Below are 24,189 nucleotides of genomic sequence, written 5' to 3' on the forward strand. Positions count from 1 at the left end.
TATTCTTAGGCTAGATAATAAAAAGACAGTCATTACTAGTACTTTTAGTTCCTTTGGGTTCGACAATCCGGTCTTGCTAAAACTATACTACTGTTTGATAGGTACACTTGCCTACATCACGATAATAGTTAGTCCAAGAACGAGTAATTATAAATATTAAAAACCTATCACGAAACCTCGCGATCAAGTTTTTGGCGCCGTTGCCGGGGAACTGAAATATTAGGAACACTCAATTTTTATTACTTTAGCCATTTATTTTTCTTGCAATTTAATTTAATTTAATTATTATTTATTAACTTCTTTTTTCCTTCTATTGGCAGAGTTTATGACTAGAAGAAACCCATCGTGTAACACCCCGAACCCGAGACCGATACCGGAGTCGGACACGAGATGTTAACAAACTTTGAAAAATTTCCTTCCAGACACTGCCCAGTCTGAGTACTAGTCGCTTCAAAAATCATATCTTGAGTTTCACAACTCAAAAATCAGTTTGGTGATTTTTCCCTGAAACTAGACTCATGTCCCCACCTATGTATTTTTTTCTAGAATTTTTGGTCGGGCCAATTAGTACAGTTTATTAGTCAAAGTCTCCCATGTTACAGGGGTCGACTACACTGACCTTTTCCCATTACGACTTGGATATCTCTCTGCACAGAGCTTCAATACTGATTCCGTTTGTTTCTATGGAAACTAGACTCAGAGAGGAATCCATACATATATGGTATGACCCCTAATTATCTCTGGTCAATTTATAGTGAATTTCCAAAGGCGGAACAGGGAATCCAGAAACTGTTCTGGCCCTGTTCCACAAGAACCCCAATATCTCTTACTGTACTGTCCATATGATTGTTTTGTTACTTTCCTATGAAAGTAGATTCTTCAAGGTTTGTTTACATAATTTATTCACTATTTAATTCCCTTCCTACTATTTTTAGTGATTTTCCAAATCTACGTCACTGCTGCTGTCAGCATCTACCTTTAAGGTAGGCTTTACCTATTTCATGGTTCAACTAGCCCTTTTTGCATACATAGCACAATTTATGGAAGTGATTAACCATCCCCGTGGCCAATCCTTGTCAAGCTTATCCACACTAAATGATTATAACATTATACTTAAACACATATAAGCCATTTTCACATGGCTATCCAAAACTTATACATCACATAAGGTACTCGAAAAACAACAATGGGTCGTCCTATACATGCCATATCAAAATTCAACCAAAAGAGTACCCATAAGAGCCTTTGATAGTGTGGGCGACTTCGACGTCAAGATCCCGAGTCCGATAGCTGGAGAACCAAAAAATCTATAAAACAGAGGAGCAATGGAACGAAGTAAGCAATTTATGCTTAGTAAGTTTTGAGCAAGAAATTCCAGCATAAACAAAGAATAACACACATTTAGCTAAATGGAATATTTCATAATACGCAATTTACCGATATCAAACTTGCTTCACAACATTCACAACCCTTATGTACATACACAATAGACTAACTTAGCTGAAGGCCGGTAGCTCGTTTATCAACTGAGCGAACATTTATTTGTAAGGGCTCGATTAAATTCCACACATACGTAACATATCCCCATATTGGGATGTTTTTCGAGTATTCGCTGGAATTTTACAGCAAGCTCATTCATTACCAAATCACGTACCTTCGGGATTTAACCGGATATAGCTCCTCGTTCAAATGCCTTCGGGACATAGCCCGGTTTTAGTAACTCACACAATGCCTTCGGGACATAACCCGGATTTAACAACTCGCACGAATGCCTTCGGGACTTAACCCGGATTTAATAACTCGCATGAATGCCTTCGGGACTTAACCCGGATTTAGTATCTCGCACAAAGGCCTTCGGATCTTAGTCCGGATATATTCACTTAGCACAAAGCCTTCGGGACTTAGCCCGGACAGCATTCAATTAATCATGCACATTCATATTTCATTTTCATTTGCGAAACTCAAACACAAGGCACATATCGTCCTTGCACATTCGGCTCAATAGCCACACATAGAGCATGATTTAATCACATTGTAAATTTAAGCTCTCTTACTCAAGAACTTACCTCGGGTGTTGTCGAACGATTCCGCTAGCTATTCAACCACTTTTTCCTTCCCTTTATCGGATTTATTTCCCCTTTGCTCTTGAGCTTAATCAAACAAATAAATTGATTTCATCATTTAGGCATCAAAAAGATGAACACAAGGCACTTAGCCCATATTTATACATTAGACATTAAAGTCTCATACATGCAAAAATCATGCATCAACACAACATATTAGCTAATTTCTTTCCCCTTGGCCGAATATGCATGTCTATTTTTGGGGTCGATCTCAACACTTAATACACACATATACACACACTAGTAAAGCATCCTCCCCCTTTTCATCGATTTAACACATGCATTGCTCATCAACATGCAAAGTTACATTCGGCCTTAGCACACATCTTGCTAGCCGATTCTTCTCCATTTAGCAACCAATGCACATATGTGCTCACACAAAAATGCTAAAAAGGAGGTTCAAGAATCATCAAGCCATCATCACATGCATCATTAACAAGCCTCAAATTTTGCATGCAATGGCATTAACACAACCTCCACCTAGGTCGAATCTTAACTCATCCTCATGCCTCATCACCACAACATCAAACACCAACCAAGAATGATGCATCCATGGTCAAGTGCCAATTCCATCACATAGCAAGATTTAGACCATGGGCCAAGTAGAACTCAAGCTAACAACTAAAACATGCATGCATCTCATGGAACATCATCAAACATACCTTAGCCTAGCTACATGCATGGCCGAATCTCTTCACCTTTCTTCTTCTTTCCTCCTTAAAATTTTTGGCCAAGGATGAACCAAAGGATGAGAAAATTTTTCTTTGTTTTTTCTTTCTAGTTTCGGCAAGCATGAAGATGAGAAAAGGATGAACAAAATTCTCTCCTTTCTCTTCTTTAGCTCACAGCAATGGGGGGGGACAAACAACTACACACACATTTTTTTTTTGTATTCTCCATACTCCTCTTTATTATTTTATTTGTTTTATCCCAACATTTTATGACACAAATTAACATATCTTATTTGTGCCATACTCATGCCATAATTTCCATAAAATAAATTGCACACTTGTGCATCATGCCCATCATGGCCGGCCACTACTAGTAGGGGGGAAATTTGACATGCAAGTCCCCCCCTTTGTCCACATGCACTAATAGGTCCTCACACATTGACCTATCACATTTTAGAATTTTCTCACATAAGTCCTATTAACTAAATTCACATGAAATCAACCAAATTGAAGCTTGAAATTTTCACACATTCATAATTACATATTCTAGACAATAAGTATCACATTCAAACATTTTGGTGACTCGGTTTAGCAGTCCCGAAACCACTTCCCGACTAGGGTCAACTTTGGGCTGTCACAACTCTCCCCCACTTAAGAAATTTTCGTCCCCGAAAATCTTACCGGTAAATAGGTTTGGGTATCGTTCTTTCATCGAGCTCTCGGTCTCCCAAGTAGCTTCCTCGATCCCGTGTTTGAGCCATAACACCTTTACTAGCGGAACTCTTTTGTTTCGCAACTCCTTCACTTCACGAGCTAGGATACGCATCGGTTCTTCTTCATAGCTCATGTCGACTTGAATTTCAACCTCTGATGGGCTAATTATGTGCGATGGATCAGATCGATAGCGTCGAAGCATCGAAACATGAAAGACGTCATGAATCTTTTCAAGCTCCGGGGCAAAATCAATCTATACGCAACCGGACCAACTCGTTCGGAGATTTCGTACGGCCCAATGAATCTTGGGCTCAACTTGCCCTTACGGCCGAACCTGAGTATCTTTTTCCAAGGTGAAACCTTAAGGAACACTTTGTCTCCCACCTGATACTCGATGTCTTTTCGTTTCAAATCTGCGTACGACTTCTGACGATCCGTGGCTACCTTTAGACTTTCACGGATTACCTTTACTTTCTGTTCAGCATCTTTAATCAAATCAACTCCGAAAATTTTACTTTCACCGAGCTCGGTCCAAAACAATGGTGTACGGCATTTACGACCGTACAAAGCCTCGTAAGGTGCCATCTTAATACTTGATTGAAAACTATTGTTGTAAGCGAATTCAATCAAAGGTAAATACCGTTCCCATGAACTACTGAACTCGAGGATGCAACATCTCAACATATCCTCAAGTATCTGAATTATCCGCTCGGATTGACCATCGGTTTGGGGGTGAAAAGCAGTGCTAAAATGCAGCTTGGTACCCAGAGCTTCTTGCAATTTCTTCCAAAATTGTGAGGTGAATCTCGGATCTCTATCCGACACGATAGAAACAGGTACCCCGTGTAATCTCACAATTTGATAAACGTACAATTCAGCTAGTTTATCCAATGAAAAATCCGTACGTACGGGGATGAAATGAGCCGACTTAGTCAGTCTATCAACAACAACCCATATCGCATCCTTCTTACTTGCTGACAAGGGCAGTCCGGACACAAAGTCCATTGTGACTCGATCCCATTTCCACTCGGGTATCATGATCGGCTGGAGTAATCCTGAAGGCACTTGATGTTTCGCTTTCACTTGTTGACATATCAAACATCTCGAAACAAAGTCGGAGATGTCCCGTTTCATACCATGCCACCAAAATTGACATTTCAAATCGTTGTACATTTTCGTACCCTCCGGGTGAATTGACATTCGGCTACAATGGGCTTCGTTCAGAATCATCGAAATGAGTTCCGAATTCCTTGGAACATACAAACGATTTCTGAACCTCAAACAATCATCATCATCAATTTGAAACTCCGACTCCTCGTTCGGAAAACACTTAGCCCGTTTTGCAATCAATTCATCATCGACTTTCTGAGCTTCACGAATTTGGTGAGTCAATAATGGTTTAGCTTTTAATTCAGCTACTAACACACTGTCTGGTAGAACAGACAAATGCACGTTCATCGCTCGTAAAGCAAACAATGACTTCCGGCTTAAGGCGTCCGCAACCACGTTAGCCTTTCCCGGGTGGTAATCAATGACAAGCTCGTAATCTTTCAACAACTCCAGCCAACGTCTTTGTCGCAGATTCAAGTCTCGTTGAGTCATCAAATATTTGAGACTTTTGTGATCCGAAAATACATGGCACTTCTCACCAAATAGATAATGTCGCCATATTTTTAAAGCAAACACGATGGCAGCTAGTTCGAGATCATGGGTCGGATAATTCCTCTCGTGTGACTTCAATTGTCTCGACGCATAGGCCACGACTCAACCTTCTTGCATCAATACGCAACCCAACCCAAGTAGGGATGCGTCACTATAAATGACAAACTCTTTTCCTGATTCGGGTTGCACCAAAATTGGAGCTTCAGTCAAATGAGTTTTCAGTTGGTCGAAACTTTTCTGACATTTCTCCGTCCACTCGAACTTAACATCCTTTTGAAGTAGCTTCGTCATTGGTGTGGCTATCATCTAGAAACCTTTGACAAATCGTCGGTAATAACCGGCGAGCCCCAAAAAGCTCCGAACTTCAGTAACATTTCTCGGAGGTTTCCAGTCAAGTATGGCTGAAATTTTGTTCGGGTCAACTCGAATACCCGACGCGGATACCACATGACCCAAGAAGCTAACCTCTCTTAACCAGAACTCACACTTACTGAACTTAGCATATAACTGCTTATCCCGCAAAATTTACAGCACTAGCCTCAGATGCTCAGCATGTTCGGTCTCGTCTCTTGAATAGACCAAAATGTCATCAATGAACACCACTACGAACCGATCCAAATACGGTCTGAAGATCCGATTCATCAAATCCATAAATACTGCAGGGGCATTAGTGAGCCCAAACGGCATCACTAAGAATTCGTAGTGACCATATCTCGTTCTGAAGGCAGTTTTGGGAATATCTGAATCTCAGATTCGCAACTGATAATAGCCCGATCTCAAATCTATTTTGAGAACACTGAGGCTCCCTTCAGTTGGTCGAACAAATCATCGATGCGCGGCAACGGATATTTGTTCTTTATCGTCACTTTATTCAGCTGACGATAGTCAATGCACAACCTCATGGTTCCGTCCTTCTTTTTCACGAACAATACTGGTGCACCCCAAGGTGAGAAACTTGGTCGAGCGAAACCTCTATCCGTCAGTTCTTGCAACTGAGCTTTCAACTCTTTTAACTCGGTTGGTGCCATACGATACGGAGCTATCGAAATCGGCGTAGTCCCAGGTACAAGCTCAATACCAAACTCTACCTCCCGAACAGGTGGTAAACCCAGTAATTCTTCCGAAAAAACATCCGGGTATTCACAAACCACCGGCACAGATTCGGGTTTCTTTTCTAATTCTTTGTCACCAAGTACATATGCAAGGTATGCTTCGCACCCTTTTCTTACATATTTCTGTGCCAACATTGCTGATATTACAGCTGGCATCCCCTCCAAGTCCGCAGACTCAATTCGGACTACTTCGTTATTTGCGCACCTCAAATCAATAGTCTTGCTCTTGCAATTCACAATCGCATCATGCGCGGTCAACCAATCCAAACCAAGGATAACATCAAATTCATCAAACGGCAAAAGCATCAAGTCCGCCAGAAAACAGGAACCTCGAATTTCCAGGGGACATTTCTTACACACTTTGTCGACAAGCACGTAACGACCCAAGGGATTTGACACCCGAATTACGAACTCAGTAGACTCAATAGGTAAAGTCTTACTGGATGCTAAGGTTTCACATATGTAAGAATGAGTAGAACCGGGGTCAATCAAAGCAATTACATTAGTATCAAAGAGAGTGAATGTACCGGTAATAACATCAGGCGAAGAAGCATCCTAGCGGGCACGTATAGCATAAGCTCTAGCAGGCGCACGGGCTTCGGATCTGGTTATATCATCTCTAGATCCTCTCTGACCACCACTAGCATTGCCCATATTTCCAGATGGTCTACCTCGAGCAGTGGTAGCACCCGGTCTCCCACTCTGATTTGCATTCTGTCCCGACAACCTCGGGCAATCTTTAATGAAGTGGTCAACTGATCCGCATTTGTAACAGGAGCGGTCAAGAAATCTACAACTCCCCGAATGCCATTTACCGCAATATCGACATTTCGTCCTGTCTCGACGTTCATTCCCAACACTGGGGACCGAAGTGCCTCGTGTACCCACAGGGGGTCGATCACGATCTCGTCCAAAAAGGCCCGAAGTGCCTCTAAACTGGCCCGCATCATCTCGAAATCTCTTCGATGTCTGTTGAAGAGACCTTCCCGAGGATCTTTTACGAAACTCTCCAGTTCCCTCATCAACTCTTTGCTTTTCTTTTCTAAGCTCTTCGGCTTTACAAGCTCGTTCAACAAGTACCACGAACTCTCGTATTTCAAGAGCGCCAACGAACATTTTTATATCTTCATTCAGCCCATCCTCGAAGCGTTTACACATAATAGCTTCGGACGAAACACATTCCCGAGCGTATTTGCTAAGTCTAACAAATTTTCGCTCGTAATCAGTAACCGACATGGAGCCTTGCTTAAGCTCAAGAAATTCCTTCCGTTTTTGATCAACAAATCTCTGACTGATATACTTTTTCCGAAACTCAGTTTGGAAAAACTCCCAAGTTACTTGCTCTCGGGGCACAATAGAAGTCAGAGTACTCCACCAATAGTAGGCAGAATCACGTAGCAAGGAGATAGCACACTTTAGGCATTCATCGGGTGTACAAGATAGCTCATCGAGTACCCGGATAGTGTTGTCCAGCCAAAATTCAGCTTGCTCGGCATCATCGCTATCCATAGCCTTAAATTCAGTAGCCCCATGTTTTCGGATTCTGTCAACTGGGGGCTTATTTGACCTTATTTGGTCCGTTACCGGTGGTATTGTAGGTGCGGGGGTAGTATTTGTCGGGAATGGAGGTTGTGGAACAGCCATATTAGCTCGAATGTATTGGTTAAACCAATCATTCATCACGCTATAGAATGCTTGTCTAGCTTCATCATTCGGATTACTAGCATTAGGTTGAGAGTCTGCCGGCACTGTCCCTTGTGCGGGAGCAGGCGCTACACTCTCAAGATCATCAGCTACCTCTCGGTCACGATCGGGATCCATTACTATAAATAAACACATTTACAATTGTCAGAAATCACCACACTATCAAGTAATCACATAAAATGGCATGTATAGCTAGACCCAAAACATTACGGTAGTCCTAGAATCGACTAAACCGTAGCTCTGATACCAATAAAACGTAACACCCCGAACCCGAGACCGATACCGGAGTCGGACACGAGATGTTAACAAACTTTGAAAAATTTCCTTCCAGACACTGCCCAGTCTGAGTACTAGTCGCTTCAAAAATCATATCTTGAGTTTCACAACTCAAAAATCAGTTTGGTGATTTTTCCCTGAAACTAGACTCATGTCCCCACCTATGTATTTTTTTCTAGAATTTTTGGTCGGGCCAATTAGTACAGTTTATTAGTCAAAGTCTCCCATGTTACAGGGGTCGACTACACTGACCTTTTCCCATTACGACTTGGATATCTCTCTGCACAGAGCTTCAATACTGATTCCGTTTGTTTCTATGGAAACTAGACTCAGAGAGGAATCCATACATATATGGTATGACCCCTAATTATCTCTGGTCAATTTATAGTGAATTTCCAAAGGCGGAACAGGGAATCCAGAAACTGTTCTGGCCCTGTTCCACAAGAACCCCAATATCTCTTACTGTACTGTCCATATGATTGTTTTGTTACTTTCCTATGAAAGTAGATTCTTCAAGGTTTGTTTACATAATTTATTCACTATTTAATTCCCTTCCTACTATTTTTAGTGATTTTCCAAATCTACGTCACTGCTGCTGTCAGCATCTACCTTTAAGGTAGGCTTTACCTATTTCATGGTTCAACTAGCCCTTTTTGCATACATAGCACAATTTATGGAAGTGATTAACCATCCCCGTGGCCAATCCTTGTCAAGCTTATCCACACTAAATGATTATAACATTATACTTAAACACATATAAGCCATTTTCACATGGCTATCCAAAACTTATACATCACATAAGGTACTCGAAAAACAACAATGGGTCGTCCTATACATGCCATATCAAAATTCAACCAAAAGAGTACCCATAAGAGCCTTTGATAGTGTGGGCGACTTCGACGTCAAGATCCCGAGTCCGATAGCTGGAGAACCAAAAAATCTATAAAACAGAGGAACAATGGAACGAAGTAAGCAATTTATGCTTAGTAAGTTTTGAGCAAGAAATTCCAGCATAAACAAAGAATAACACACATTTAGCTAAATGGAATATTTCATAATACGCAATTTACCGATATCAAACTTGCTTCACAACATTCACAACCCTTATGTACATACACAATAGACTAACTTAGCCGAAGGCCGGTAGCTCGTTTATCAACTGAGCGAACATTTATTTGTAAGGGCTCGATTAAATTCCACACATACGTAACATATCCCCATATTGGGATGTTTTTCGAGTATTCGCTGGAATTTTACAGCAAGCTCATTCATTACCAAATCACGTACCTTCGGTATTTAACCGAATATAGCTCCTCGTTCAAATGCCTTCGGGACATAGCCCGGTTTTAGTAACTCACACAATGCCTTCGGGACATAACCCGGATTTAACAACTCGCACGAATGCCTTCGGGACTTAACCCGGATTTAATAACTCGCACGAATGCCTTCGGGACTTAACCCGGATTTAGTATCTCGCACAAAGGCCTTCGGATCTTAGTCCGGATATATTCACTTAGCACAAAGCCTTCGGGACTTAGCCCGGACAGCATTCAATTAATCATGCACATTCATATTTCATTTTCATTTGCGAAACTCAAACACAAGGCACATATCGTCCTTGCACATTCGGCTCAATAGCCACACATAGAGCATGATTTAATCACATTGTAAATTTAAGCTCTCTTACTCAAGAACTTACCTCGGGTGTTGTCGAACGATTCCGCTAGCTATTCAACCACTTTTTCCTTCCCTTTATCGGATTTATTTCCCCTTTGCTCTTGAGCTTAATCAAACAAATAAATTGATTTCATCATTTAGGCATCAAAAAGATGAACACAAGGCACTTAGCCCATATTTATACATTAGACATTAAAGTCTCATACATGCAAAAATCATGCATCAACACAACATATTAGCTAATTTCTTTCCCCTTGGCCGAATATGCATGTCTATTTTTGGGGTCGATCTCAACACTTAATACACACATATACACACACTAGTAAAGCATCCTCCCCCTTTTCATCGATTTAACACATGCATTGCTCATCAACATGCAAAGTTACATTCGGCCTTAGCACACATCTTGCTAGCCGATTCTTCTCCATTTAGCAACCAATGCACATATGTGCTCACACAAAAATGCTAAAAAGGAGGTTCAAGAATCATCAAGCCATCATCACATGCATCATTAACAAGCCTCAAATTTTGCATGCAATGGCATTAACACAACCTCCACCTAGGTCGAATCTTAACTCATCCTCATGCCTCATCACCACAACATCAAACACCAACCAAGAATGATGCATCCATGGTCAAGTGCCAATTCCATCACATAGCAAGATTTAGACCATGGGCCAAGTAGAACTCAAGCTAACAACTAAAACATGCATGCATCTCATGGAACATCATCAAACATACCTTAGCCTAGCTACATGCATGGCCGAATCTCTTCACCTTTCTTCTTCTTTCCTCCTTAAAATTTTTGGCCAAGGATGAACCAAAGGATGAGAAAATTTTTCTTTGTTTTTTTCTTTCTAGTTTCGGCAAGCATGAAGATGAGAAAAGGATGAACAAAATTCTCTCCTTTCTCTTCTTTAGCTCACGGCAATGGGGGGGGACAAACAACTACACACACATTTTTTTTGTATTCTCCATACTCCTCTTTATTATTTTATTTGTTTTATCCCAACATATGACACAAATTAACATATCTTATTTGTGCCATACTCATGCCATAATTTCCATAAAATAAATTGCACACTTGTGCATCATGCCCATCATGGCCGGCCACTACTAGTAGGGGGGAAATTTGACATGCAAGTCCCCCCCTTTGTCCACATGCACTAATAGGTCCTCACACATTGACCTATCACATTTTAGAATTTTCTCACATAAGCCCTATTAACTAAATTCACATGAAATCAACCAACTTGAAGCTTGAAATTTTCACACATTCATAATTACATATTCTAGACAATAAGTATCACATTCAAACATTTTGGTGACTCGGTTTAGCGGTCCCGAAACCACTTCCCGACTAGGGTCAACTTTGGGCTGTCACACATCGGGAACATTACTGTTTGACGAAGAAATCAATTGCACAGTTTGTAGAAACCAAAGAGAAATAAGGCGAAGCTTAAGATACACGGAGAAAGCAAGAAGACGATACTCAACCCCTGTGACAGCCCTAAAGTGACCCTAGTCAGAAAGTGGTTTCGGGACCGCTAAACCGAGTCACCAAATTATTTGAATACGATAATTATTGTCTAAAATATGTGAATATGAATGTGTGAAAGTTTTAAGCTTCGATTTAGTTAATTGCATGTGAATTTAGTTAATAGGACTTATGTGCGACACTTTTGAAATGTGATAGGTTAATCTATAAGGATCTCTTAGTGCATGTAATCAAAAGGGTGGACTTGCATGTCAATTTCCCCACTTAATTAGTAGTGGCCGGCCATGACAATGAGGGTGGACAAAATGTGATGGGTAAAACATGTCATAAACATGTTGTGTTAATGCTTTATGTTAGAAATGATAAAATAAGGAGCATGGTAATAAAATAATCAAAAGGAAAATGATGAAGAAAAAAAAAAGAAAAAAGTTCTCATGTTGTTGAACTTGGCCGAATAGAAGAAAGAAAAGAAGGGAAAGAGCTTGGAGAAAATCGGCTATGGTGGTTCACTAGACTAAGGTATGTTGATGTTGTTCCATGAGATTCATGCATATTTTTAGTTGTTAGCTTGAGTTTTACCTAGCCCATGGTTTAAATCTTTGCTATGAGATGGAGATGATATTCGGCCATGGATGTTGCCTTCTTGGTTGGTGTTTGATGTTGTGGTGATGATGCATGAAGATGAGCTAAGTTTCGGCTAAGGTGGACTTGTGTTGATGTCATTTGCATCTAAGTGTGAAGCTTTGTAATGATACATGTGATGGTGATTGATGACTCTTGGATTTTCTTTTTAGCATTTTTGAGTTAGACATTAAGTTCTTTGTTTAACCCATGACCAAAATTGAAATGGTATGGTGTCTTGATGCATTCGGCCATGGTAGGAAGTAGATGAGAATTGGTAGTAAGGTGAAGTGCAAATGTTAGTATTTGATTACTAGTGTATATATGTGTATTAGCCGAGTTTTGAACTTGAAACAAAATGGTATGTAGTCAATACAAGTAACCATATTTGTAGGAAGTATTAAGCATATAATCGGCCTCAACATAGACATGCATATTCGGCCACATGAGGTAGATTGGTGTTGCATGTATTCGGTTAGAGGCAAGCATATTGATGCTTTTATCTTGGCTTAGATAATAGGCTAAAAGAGAGTGTGGGCTAATATGTTGAGTTGATTCTTGATTTCATATATGTGTGACTCTAATGTCTAATGTATATAAGGGTTAAGTACCTTGAGTTTCTCTTTTTGATGTTCAAATGATTAAATCAATTTATTTGTTAAATTAAGCTCAAGAGCAAAGGGGAACTAAATCCGATAAAGGGAAGGAAAAAGTGATCGAATAGCCGTCGAAATCGTTCGACAACATCCGAGGTAAGTTTTCGAGTAATGAAACTTAGTTTACGATTTGATTAAGTTATGACGTATAATCATAACAAATATACGGTGATATAATGATTCTACTTGAATTATATGTTGAGTTAATTAGTCTATACGTATGATGGGTAGCCGTATGTGCATAGAGATCATGTCACAAAGCAAACCAAATCATGCTGTTTGTATGTGGCTATTGAGCCGAAAAAGGGAATGCTTAATAATTGACTTGTGTTTGAATTCTAGTTATGAAAATGAAATAAAGATGTGTCATTATTTACTGATATGTGCATGAATATTCGGATGATAACGGGGCTAAGTCCCGAAGGCATTTGTGCTAGTGACTAATTCCGGGCTAAGTCCCGAAGGCATTTGTGCGAGTTACTAATTCCGGGCTAAGTTCCGAAGGCATTTGTGCGAGTTACTATATCCGGGCTAAGTCCCGAAGGCATTTGTGCGAACTACTATATCCGGGCTAAGTCCCGAAGGCATTTGAGCGAGTAGCTATATCCGGTTAAAGCCCGAAGGTACTTGGTTTGGGAATGAGCGATCTTGCTGTAATAATTTCAATTAATATGCTCGTAAAATCCCAATGATGAGGTATGTTTCGTACATGCATTGGATTAGTTGATTCCTTTTAAATAGTATTCGCTCAGTCGATTAATGAGCTTCCGACTTTTGGTTAAGTTGATCTCTTATGTATGAGTATAAGGGTTGGTAATGTGAAGTAGGTATGATTTTGAGAATGTGTGTATATGAAATTATCCGTTTAGTCATATGGATGCTATACTTCAATTGTGCCTAATTTCATTGCTCAAAACTTACTAAGCATTAAATGCTTATTCCGTTTGTTTGATTCTCTGTTTTATAGATTTTGGTTCGTCAACTATCAGACTTGGGATTGTCGAAGTCGAAGTCGTCCACACTATCAAAGCCCTTTTGGTACACTTTTGGTTGAACTCTTAAAATGGCATGTATAGGACTACCCTTTTTGTTGTTGGTCATGTACCCTTTGGTTTTGTATAAATTTGGATAGCCATGCGAAAATGGCTTATATATACTTTGAGCATAGCATTATAATCGTTTTGTATGTTGTTCATTGAGAGGTATGGAAATGTTTGGTAACGATTAGCCATTGGAATGGTTAATCATGATCATTTTGGTGCTTTGTATGACAAATTCTAGTCGATTCATGGAAAACCATGAAATAGGTAAAGTTTACCTTAAAAACAAATCCTGACAGCAGCAGTGGTGTGGATTTGAAAAATCACTAAAAATAGTAGGAATGGAATTAAATAGTGAATAAATTATGTAATCTAACCTTGATGAATCTACTTTCATATGGAAGAAACGAAACGATCATATGAGTCGTAGTTTAGGAGATATTTAAGTTTTCGTGGAACAGAGCCAGAGCAATTTCTTGATCCGCTGATCTAACTTTGGAAATTCACTATAAATTAACCAGAGATAATTAGAAGTCATGCAATATATGTATATATTCCTTTTTGAGTCTAGTTTCATTAGAAACAAACTGCATAAGTAATGAAGCCCTGTACAGGAAGATATATAAGTCGTAATGCATGAAGGTCAGAGTAGTCGAACCCTGAAACAGGGGAGACTTTAACTAATAAACTGTACTAATTTGCTCAACCAAAAATTATAGAAAAAAATTTGTAGATGGATATATGAGTCTAGTTTCAGGTAAAATTTACAAAACTGGTTTTCAAGTTTTGGAACTAAATATATGATTTTTAAGGTAACAGTGACGCAGTTAGCCAGCTTGTCTGGAAATTTTTAAAATGGACTGTGAAAATAAATGAAATAAGTCCGTAAATACCTTGTGTTCGACTCCGGCAACGGTCTCGGGTACGGGGTGTTACAATTTTATTGTTATCAGAGCTACGGTTTAGTCGATTCTAGGACTATCGTAATACGTTAGGGTCTAGCTATACATGCCATTATGCGATTATTTGATAGTGTGGTGATTTCTGACAATTGAAAATGTGTTTATTTATAGTAATGGATCCCGATCCCAACCGAGCGGTAGTTGATGATCTTGAGAGTGTAGCGCCTGCTCCCGCGCAAGGGACAGCATCGGCGGACTCTCAACCTATTACTAGTAATTCGAACGATGAAGCTAGACAAGCTTTTTATAGCGTGATGAATGATTGGTTCAACCAATACATTCGAACTAATACGGCTGTTCCACAACCTCCATTCCCGACTAATACCACCCCCGCACCTACAATACCTCCGGCAACTGACCAAATAAGGTCAAATAAGCCCCCAGTTGACAGAATCTGAAAACACGGGGCTACTGAATTTAAAGTTACGGACAGTGATGATGCCGAGCAAGCTGAATTTTGGTTGGACAAAACTATTCGGGTACTCGATGAGCTATCTTGCACACCCGATGAATACCTAAAATGTACTATCTCCTTGCTACGTGATTCTGCCTACTATTGGTGGAATACGTTGACTTCTGTTGTGCCCAGAGAGCAAATAACTTGGGAGTTTTTCCAAACCGAGTTTCGAAAAAAGTATATCAGTCAGAGATTCATGGATCAAAAACGGAAGGAATTTCTTGAACTTAAACAAGGTTCCATGTCGGTTACCGACTATGAACGAAAGTTTGTAAGGCTTAGCCGGTACGCTCAAGAATGTATTTCTTCAGAAGCCGTGATGTGTAAACGTTTCGAGGATGGACTGAATGATGATATAAAGCTGTATGTTGGCATTTTGGAAATCCGAGAATTTGTGGTACTTGTCGAGCGAGCTTGCAAAGCCGAGGAGCTCAGTATGGAGAAAAGAAAAGCTGAGGTGGGAGCAAAGGAGTTTCATAAGAGGTCTTCGGGGAAGCCCTTCCAACAGTCATCGAAGAAATTTAGAGATGACTTAGGCCGGTCTAGAGACACTTCGGGTTTTTCTAGACGAGATCGCGATCGACCCCCTATGAGTGCACGAGTCACTTCGGTCGCCAGTGTTAGAAATGATCGTCGAGACAGAACGGAGTGTCAGTATTGTGGTAAATGGCATTCGGGGAGTTGTAGATTCCATGACCGCTCCTGTTACAAGTGCGGATCAGCTGACCACTTTATTAAAGATTGCCCGAGATTGTCTGAACAGAACGTAAATCAGAGTGGGAAACCTGGTGCTACTACTGCTTGGGGTAGACCATCTAGAAATACGGGCAATGCTAGTGGTGGTCAGAGAGGATCTAGAGATGCTACAACTAGATCTGAGGCTCGTGCTCCTGCTAGAGCTTACGCTATACGCGCACGCGAGGATGCTTCCTCGCCAGATGTTATTACCGGTACTTTTACTCTCTTTGATACTAATGTGATTGCTTTGATTGACCCTGGTTCTACTCATTCTTATATATGTGAAACCTTAGCATCCAGTAAGACTCTACCTGTTGAGTCTACTGAGTTTGTAATTCAGGTGTCAAATCCTTTGGGTCGTTACGTGCTTGTCGACAAAGTGTGCAAATGTCCCCTAGTAATCCGAGGTTCCTGTTTTCCGGCCGATTTGATGCTTTTACCGTTTGACGAATTTGATGTTATCCTCGGTATGGATTGGTTGACCGTACATGATGCAATTGTAAATTGTAAAAAAAACCATCGATTTAAGGTGTGTAAATAACGAGGTAATCCGAGTTGAGTCTACTGACTTGAATAGGTTGCCAACTGTAATATCATCGATGTTGGCTCAGAAATATGTAAGAAAGGGGTGTGAAGCATACCTTGCGTATGTACTTGATGACAAAGAGTTAGAAAAGAAGCCTGAATCTGTGCCAGTGGTTTGTGAATACCCGGATGTTTTTCTCGAAGAATTACCGGGTTTACCACCTGTTCAGGAGGTAGAGTTTGGTATTGAGCTTGTACCTGGGACTACACCGGTTTCGATAGCTCCGTATCGTATGGCACCAGCAGAATTAAAGGAATTGAAAGCTCAGTTGCAAGAGTTGACGGATAGAGGTTTCGCTCGACCAAGTTTCTCACCTTGGGGTGCACCAGTATTGTTTGTGAAAAAGAAGGATGGAACCATGAGGTTGTGCATCGACTATCGTCAGCTGAATAAGGTGACAATAAAGAATAAATATCCGATACTACGCATTGACGATTTGTTTGATCAACTAAAGGGAGCCTCAGTGTTTTCAAAGATAGATTTGAGATCGGGTTATTATCAGTTGCGAATTCGAGATTCGGATATACCCAAAACAGCTTTCAAAATGAGATACGATCACTACGAGTTCTTAGTGATGCCGTTTGGGCTCACTAATGCCCCTGCGGTATTTATGGATCTGATGAATCGGGTCTTCAGACAGTATCTGGACCGGTTTGTAGTTGTGTTTATTGATGACATCTTGGTCTACTCAAGAGATGAAACCAAGCATGCTGAGCACCTGAGATTAGTGTTGCAGATTTTACGAGATAAGCAATTATATGCTAAGTTCAGTAAGTGTGAGTTCTGGTTAAGAGAGGTGAGCTTCTTGGGTCATGTGGTATCTGCATCGGGTATTCGAGTTGATCCGAGCAAAATTTCAGCAATACTTAACTGGAAGCCTCCGAGAAATATTACTGAGGTTCGGAGCTTTTTGGGACTTGCCGGTTACTACCGACGGTTTGTAAAAGGTTTCTTGATGATAGCCATACCAATGACGAAACTACTTCAGAAAGATGTTAAGTTTGAATGGACAGAAAAGTGTCAGAAAAGTTTCGATCAATTGAAAACTCATTTGACGGAAGCTCCAGTACTAGTGCAGCCCGAATCAGGCAAGGAGTTCGTCATTTATAGTGATGCATCCTTACTTGGGTTGGGTTGTGTATTGATGCAAGAAGGTCGAGTTGTAGCTTATGCGTCGAGGCAACTGAAGCCACATGAGAAAAATTATCCAACCCATGATCTCAAACTGGCTGCCATCGTATTCGCTTTGAAAATATGGCGACATTACTTATTTGGTGAGAAGTGCCATGTATATTCGGATCACAAAAGTCTCAAATATTTGATGACTCAAAGAGACTTGAATCTGCGACAAAGACGTTGGCTTGAGTTGTTAAAAGATTATGAGCTTGTCGTTGACTATCACCCGGGAAAGGCTAATGTGGTTGCGGATGCTTTGAGTCGTAAATCACTGTTTGCTTTACGAGCGATGAATGTACACTTGTCTGTTCTATCCGACAATGTGTTAGTAGCAGAATTAAAGGCTAGACCATTGTTGATTCATCAAATTTGTGAAGCTCAAAAAGTCGATGATGAATTGGTTGCAAAACGGGCTGAATGTGTTTCGGATAGGGAGTCAAAGTTTCAAATTGATGAAGATGATTGTTTGAGGTTCAGAAGTCGTTTGTGTGTTCCAAGAAATTCAGAACTTATTTCGATGATTCTGAATGAAGCTCATAGTAGCCGAATGTCAATTCACCCGGGGAGCACGAAAATGTACAACGATCTGAGACGTCAGTTTTGGTGGCATGGTATGAGACGAGACATTTCCGACTTTGTTTCGAAATGTTTAATATGTCAACAAGTGAAAGCGGAACATCAAGTACCTAGGGGTTTACTCCAACCGATCATGATACCTGAATGGAAATGGGATCGAGTCACGAAGAATTTTGTGTCTGGGTTGTCATTGTCGACAAGTAAGAAAGATGCGATTTGGGTTGTTGTTGATAGACTGACTAAGTCGGCTCATTTTATTCCCGTACGTACGGATTATTCACTGGACAAACTAGCTGAATTGTATGTTTCTCAGATTGTGAGATTACACGGGGTACCCATTTCTATTGTGTCGGATAGAGATCCGAGATTCACCTCGCGATTTTGGAAGAAATTGCAAGAAGCTTTGGGTACCAAGTTGCATTTTAGCACTGCTTTTCATCCCCAAACCGATGGTCAATCCGAGCGGATAATTCAGATACTCAAGGATATGTTGAGATGCTGCATCCTTGAGTTTAGTGGTTCATGGGAACGGTATCTACCTTTGATTGAGTTCGCTTACAATAATAGTTTTCAGTCAAGCATTAAGATGGCGCCTTACGAGGCTTTGTACGGTCAAAAATGCCGTACACCATTGTTTTGGACCGAGCTCCGTGAAAGTAAAATTTTCGGAGTTGATTTGATTAAAGATGCTGAGCAGAAAGTAAAAATAATTCGTGAAAGTCTGAAGGTAGCATCAGATCGTCAGAAGTCGTACGCGGATTTGAAACGAAAAGACATTAAGTATCAGGTGGGAGACAAAGTGTTTCTTAAAGTTTCACCTTGGAAAAAGATACTCAGATTTGGCCGTAAGGGCAAATTGAGTCCGAGATTCATTGGGCTGTATGAAATCTCCGAACGAGTTGGTCCAGTTGCATATAGGTTGCTTTTACCCCCTGAACTTGAAAGGATCCACAACGTTTTTCACGTTTCGATGCTTCGATGTTACAGATCTGATCCTTCACACATAATAAGTCCCTCCGAGGTTGAAATTCAAGCCGATATGAGTTATGAAGAAGAACCAATTCGTATCCTAGCTCGTGAAGTGAAAGAGTTGCGAAACAAAAAGGTTCCTTTAGTAAATGTGTTATGGCTCAAACACGGGATGGAAGAAGCAACTTGGGAACCCGAGAACTCTATGAAAGAATGATACCCAAACTTATTTACCGGTAAGATTTTCGGGGATGAAAATTTCTTAAGTGGGGGAGAGTTGTGACAGCCCTAAAGTGACCCTAGTCGGAAAGCGGTTTCGGGACCGCTAAACCGAGTCACCAAATTATTTGAATACGATAATTATTGTCTAAAATATGTGAATATGAATGTGTGAAAGTTTTAAGCTTCGATTTAGTTAATTGCATGTGAATTTAGTTAATAGGACTTATGTGTGACACTTTTGAAATGTGATAGGTTAATCTATAAGGATCTATTAGTGCATATAATCAAAAGGGTGGACTTGCATGTCAATTTCCCCACTTAATTAGTAGTGGCCGGCCATGACAATGAGGGTGGACAAAATGTGATGGGTAAAACATGTCATAAACATGTTGTGTTAATGCTTTATGTTAGAAATGATAAAATAAGGAGCATGGTAATAAAATAATGAAAAGGAAAATGATGAAGAAAAAAAAGAAAAGTTCTCATGTTGTTGAACTTGGCCGAATAGAAGAAAGAAAAAGAAGGGAAAGAGCTTGGAAAAAATCGGCTATGGTGGTTCACTAGACTAAGGTATGTTGATATTGTTCCATGATATTCATGCATATTTTTAGTTGTTAGCTTGAGTTCTACCTAGCCCATGGTTTAAATCTTTGCTATGAGATGGAGATGATATTCGGGCATGGGTGTTGCCTTCTTGGTTGGTGTTTGATGTTGTGGTGATGAGGCATGAAGATGAGCTAAGTTTCGGCTAAGGTGGACTTGTGTTGATGTCATTTGCATCTAAGTGTGAAGCTTTGTAATGATACATGTGATGGTGATTGATGACTCTTGGATTTTCTTTTTAGCATTTTTGAGTTAGACATTAAGTTCTTTGTTTAACCCATGACCAAAATTGAAATGGTATGGTGTCTTGAAGCATTCGGCCATGGTAGGAAGTAGATGAGAATTGGTAGTAAGGTGAAGTGCAAATGTTAGTATTTGATTACTAGTGTATATATGTGTATTAGCCGAGTTTTGAACTTGAAACAAAATGGTATGTAGTCAATACAAGTAACCATATTTGTAGGAAGTATTAAGCATATAATCGGCCTCAACATAGACATGCATATTCGGCCACATGAGGTAGATTGGTGTTGCATGTATTCGGTTAGAGGCAAGCATATTGATGCTTTTATCTTGGCTTAGATAATCGGCTAAAAGAGAGTGTGGGATAATATGTTGAGTTGATTCATGATTTCATATATATGTGACTCTAATGTCTAATGTATATATGGGTTAAGTACCTTGAGTTTCTCTTTTTGATGTTCAAATGATTAAATCAATTTATTTGTTAAATTAAGCTCAAGAGCAAAGGGGAACTAAATCCGATAAAGGGAAGGAAAAAGTGATCGAATAGCCGTCGAAATCGTTCGACAACATCCGAGGTAAGTTTTCGAGTAATGAAACTTAGTTTACGATTTGATTAAGTCATGATGTATAATCATAACAAATATACGGTGATATAATGATTCTACTTGAATTATATGTTGAGTTAATTAGTCTATACGTATGATGGGTAGCCGTATGTGCATAGAGATCATGTCACAAAGCAAACCAAATCATGCTGTTTGTATGTGGCTATTGAGCCGAAAATGGGAATGCTTAATAATTGACTTGTGTTTGAATTCTAGTTATGAAAATGAAATAAAGATGTGTCATGATTTACTGATATGTGCATGAATATTCGGATGATAACGGGGCTAAGTCCCGAAGGCATTTGTGCTAGTGACTAATTTCGGGCTAAGTCTCGAAGGCATTTGTGCGAGTTACTATATCCGGGCTAAGTCCTGAAGGCATTTGTGTGAGTTACTATATCCGGGCTAAGTCCCGAAGGCATTTGTGCGAACTACTATATCCGGGCTAAGTCCCGAAGGCATTTGAGCGAGTAGCTATATCCGGTTAAAGCCCGAAGGTACTTGGTTTGGGAATGAGCGATCTTGCTGTAATAATTTCAATTAATATGCTCGTAAAATCCCAATGATGAGGTATGTTTCGAACATGCATTGGATTAGTTGATTCCTTTTAAATAGTATTCGCTCAGTCGATTAATGAGCTTCCGGCTTTTGGTTAAGTTGATCTCTTATGTATGAGTATAAGGGTTGGTAATGTGAAGTAGGTATGATTTTGAGAATGTGTGTATATGAAATTATCCGTTTAGTCATATGGATGCTATACTTCAATTGTGCCTAATTTCATTGCTCAAAACTTACTAAGCATTAAATGCTTATTCTGTTTGTTTGATTCTCTGTTTTATAGATTTTGGTTCGTCAGCTATCGGACTTGGGATTGTCGAAGTCGAAGTCGTCCACACTATCAAAGACCTTTTGGTACACTTTTGGTTGAACTTTGAAAATGGCATGTATAGGACTACCCTTTTTGTTGTTGGTCATGTACCCTTTGGTTTTGTATAAATTTGGATAGCCATGCGAAAATGGCTTATATATACTTTGAGCATAGCATTATAATCGTTTTGTATGCTGTTCATTGAGAGGTATGGAAATGTTTGGTAACGATTAGCCATTGGAATGGTTAATCATGATCATTTTGGTGCTTTGTATGACAAATTCTAGTCGATTCATGGAAAACCATGAAATAGGTAAAGTTTACCTTAAAAATAGATGCTGACAGTAGTAGTGGTGTGGATTTGAAAAATCACTAAAAATAGTAGGAATTTAATTAAACAGTGAATAAATTATGTGATCGAACCTTGATGAATCTACTTTCATATGGAAGAAACGAAACTATCATATGAGTTGTAGTTTAGGAGATATTTAAGTTTTCATGAAATAGGGCCAGAGCAATTTCTGGATCCCCTGATCTGACTTTAGAAATTCACTATAAATTAACCAGAGATAATTAGAAGTCATGAAATATATGTATAGATTCCTTTTTGAGTCTATTTTCGTTAGAAATAAATGGCATAAGTAATGAAGCCCTGTACAGGAAGATATATAAGTTGTAATGCATGAAGGTCAGAGTAGTCGAACCCTGAAACAGGGGAGACTTTAACTAATAAACTGTACTAATTTGCTTGACCAAAAATTCTAGAAAAAATTTTTTAGATGGATATATGAGTCTAGTTTCAGGTAAAATTTACGAAACTGGTTTTTGAGTTTTGGAACTCAAGGTATGATTTTTAAGGTAACAATGATGCAGTTAGCCAGCTTGTCTGGAAATTTTTAAAATGGACTGTGAAAATAAATGAAATAAGTCCGTAAATACCTCGTGTTCGACTCCGGCAACGGTATATGGTACAGGGTGTTACAACCCCCAACAGAAGAGATGGCTGAAAACCAAGGCAATCAGCTAGCTCCTGCAATTGCGGCTAATCAAAATCCTACTCCACGTACTATGTATGACTATGCTAAACCTTCTTTAACAGGAATTGAGTCAAGTATAGTTAGACCTGCTATTGCTATGAATAATTTCGAACTGAAACCTAACACAATTCAGATGATACAGCAGTTTGTTCAGTTTGATGGTTTGCAGGATGAGGATCCCAACACTCACTTGGCGAATTTTTTGGAGTTTTGCGGCACTTTCAAAATTAATGGAATTTCTGATGATGCCATTCGCCTTCGATTATTCCCTTTTTCACTGAGAAACAAAGCTAAATAGTGGTTAAACTTGTTACCACGAGGGTCTATCACTACTTGGGAACAAATGACCGAAAAATTTCTACTAAAATATTTTTCGCTGGCTAAAATAGCTAAGTTACGTAATGATATCTCTTGTTTTGTGCAGATGGACATAGAAACACTTTACGATGCATGGGAGAGATACAAGGATCTGTTGCGAAGGTGCCCTCACCATGGGTTACCTCTATGGCTGCAAGTTCAAATGTTTTACAATGGTGTGAATCCCTCGACAAGACAGATGATTGACGCAGTTGCTGGATGAACCATCAACAACAAAACACCTGAAGAGGCTTATGAATTCATTGAAGAAATGTCACTGAATAATTATCAGTGGCAAGTCATGAGGACTAAGTCAACAAAAACAGTCGGCGTTTATAACGTCGACTCAGTTACTATGCTGTCAAATCAGGTAGAACTTCTCAATAAAAAGATTGATGGTTTACTCGGTTCTACGTAGGTACATCCAGTAATGAGGTGTGACTCAAGTGGAGGAGGTGTGCATACAGAATATCAATCCTTCAATCCTACAACCGAAGAGGAACAAGTCAACTATATGAGTAACAATAACTTTAGATTTCAAAATAACCTATACAATAATACTTATAATGCAGGTTGGAGGAACCACCCAAATTTCTCCTGGGGTGGTCAAGGGAATCAAAAGTCACAAAATCCTCAGGGTTTTCAATAGTCACCTTATCAACAAGAGAAGAAACTGAACCTTGAAGAGATGCTCTCTAAATTCATCTCGGTATCAGAAACCCGTTTCCAAAATATCAAGACAGCACTTAAGAATCAACAAGCATCGATCCAAGGGCTCAAAACTCAGATAGGCCAGCTATCCAAACTAATATCCGAATGACCACAAGGTAGCTTACCAAGTAATACTGAACCTAATCCAAGGGAACACCTCAACATAATTAGTACTCAAGATAAGGACGGATTCATTATGCCAGAGCCAGAATTGATGCAAGAAACTGTGGTGAGCAAAGGTAAAAGTGAGGTAAGTCAGAACAAAATGGTGAATGAAGAATATAGACCTCGTGTCCCATACCCTAACTTGACAAGGAAAGAC

General features: G+C 39.7%; 1 non-coding gene across 1 annotated transcript; it reads right to left on the minus strand.

Moving 5' to 3' along the window:
* Positions 1–23,190: 23,190 nt before the first annotated feature.
* Positions 23,191–23,297, minus strand: LOC121213324 (small nucleolar RNA R71). The gene has a single exon (XR_005908707.1). It is a non-coding gene; the product is annotated as a small nucleolar RNA R71 (small nucleolar RNA).
* Between the last annotated feature and the right edge of the window lie 892 nt (positions 23,298–24,189).

This window comes from Gossypium hirsutum, chromosome A13, assembly GCF_007990345.1.
Source record: "Gossypium hirsutum isolate 1008001.06 chromosome A13, Gossypium_hirsutum_v2.1, whole genome shotgun sequence".
Lineage (NCBI taxonomy): Eukaryota > Viridiplantae > Streptophyta > Magnoliopsida > Malvales > Malvaceae > Gossypium > Gossypium hirsutum.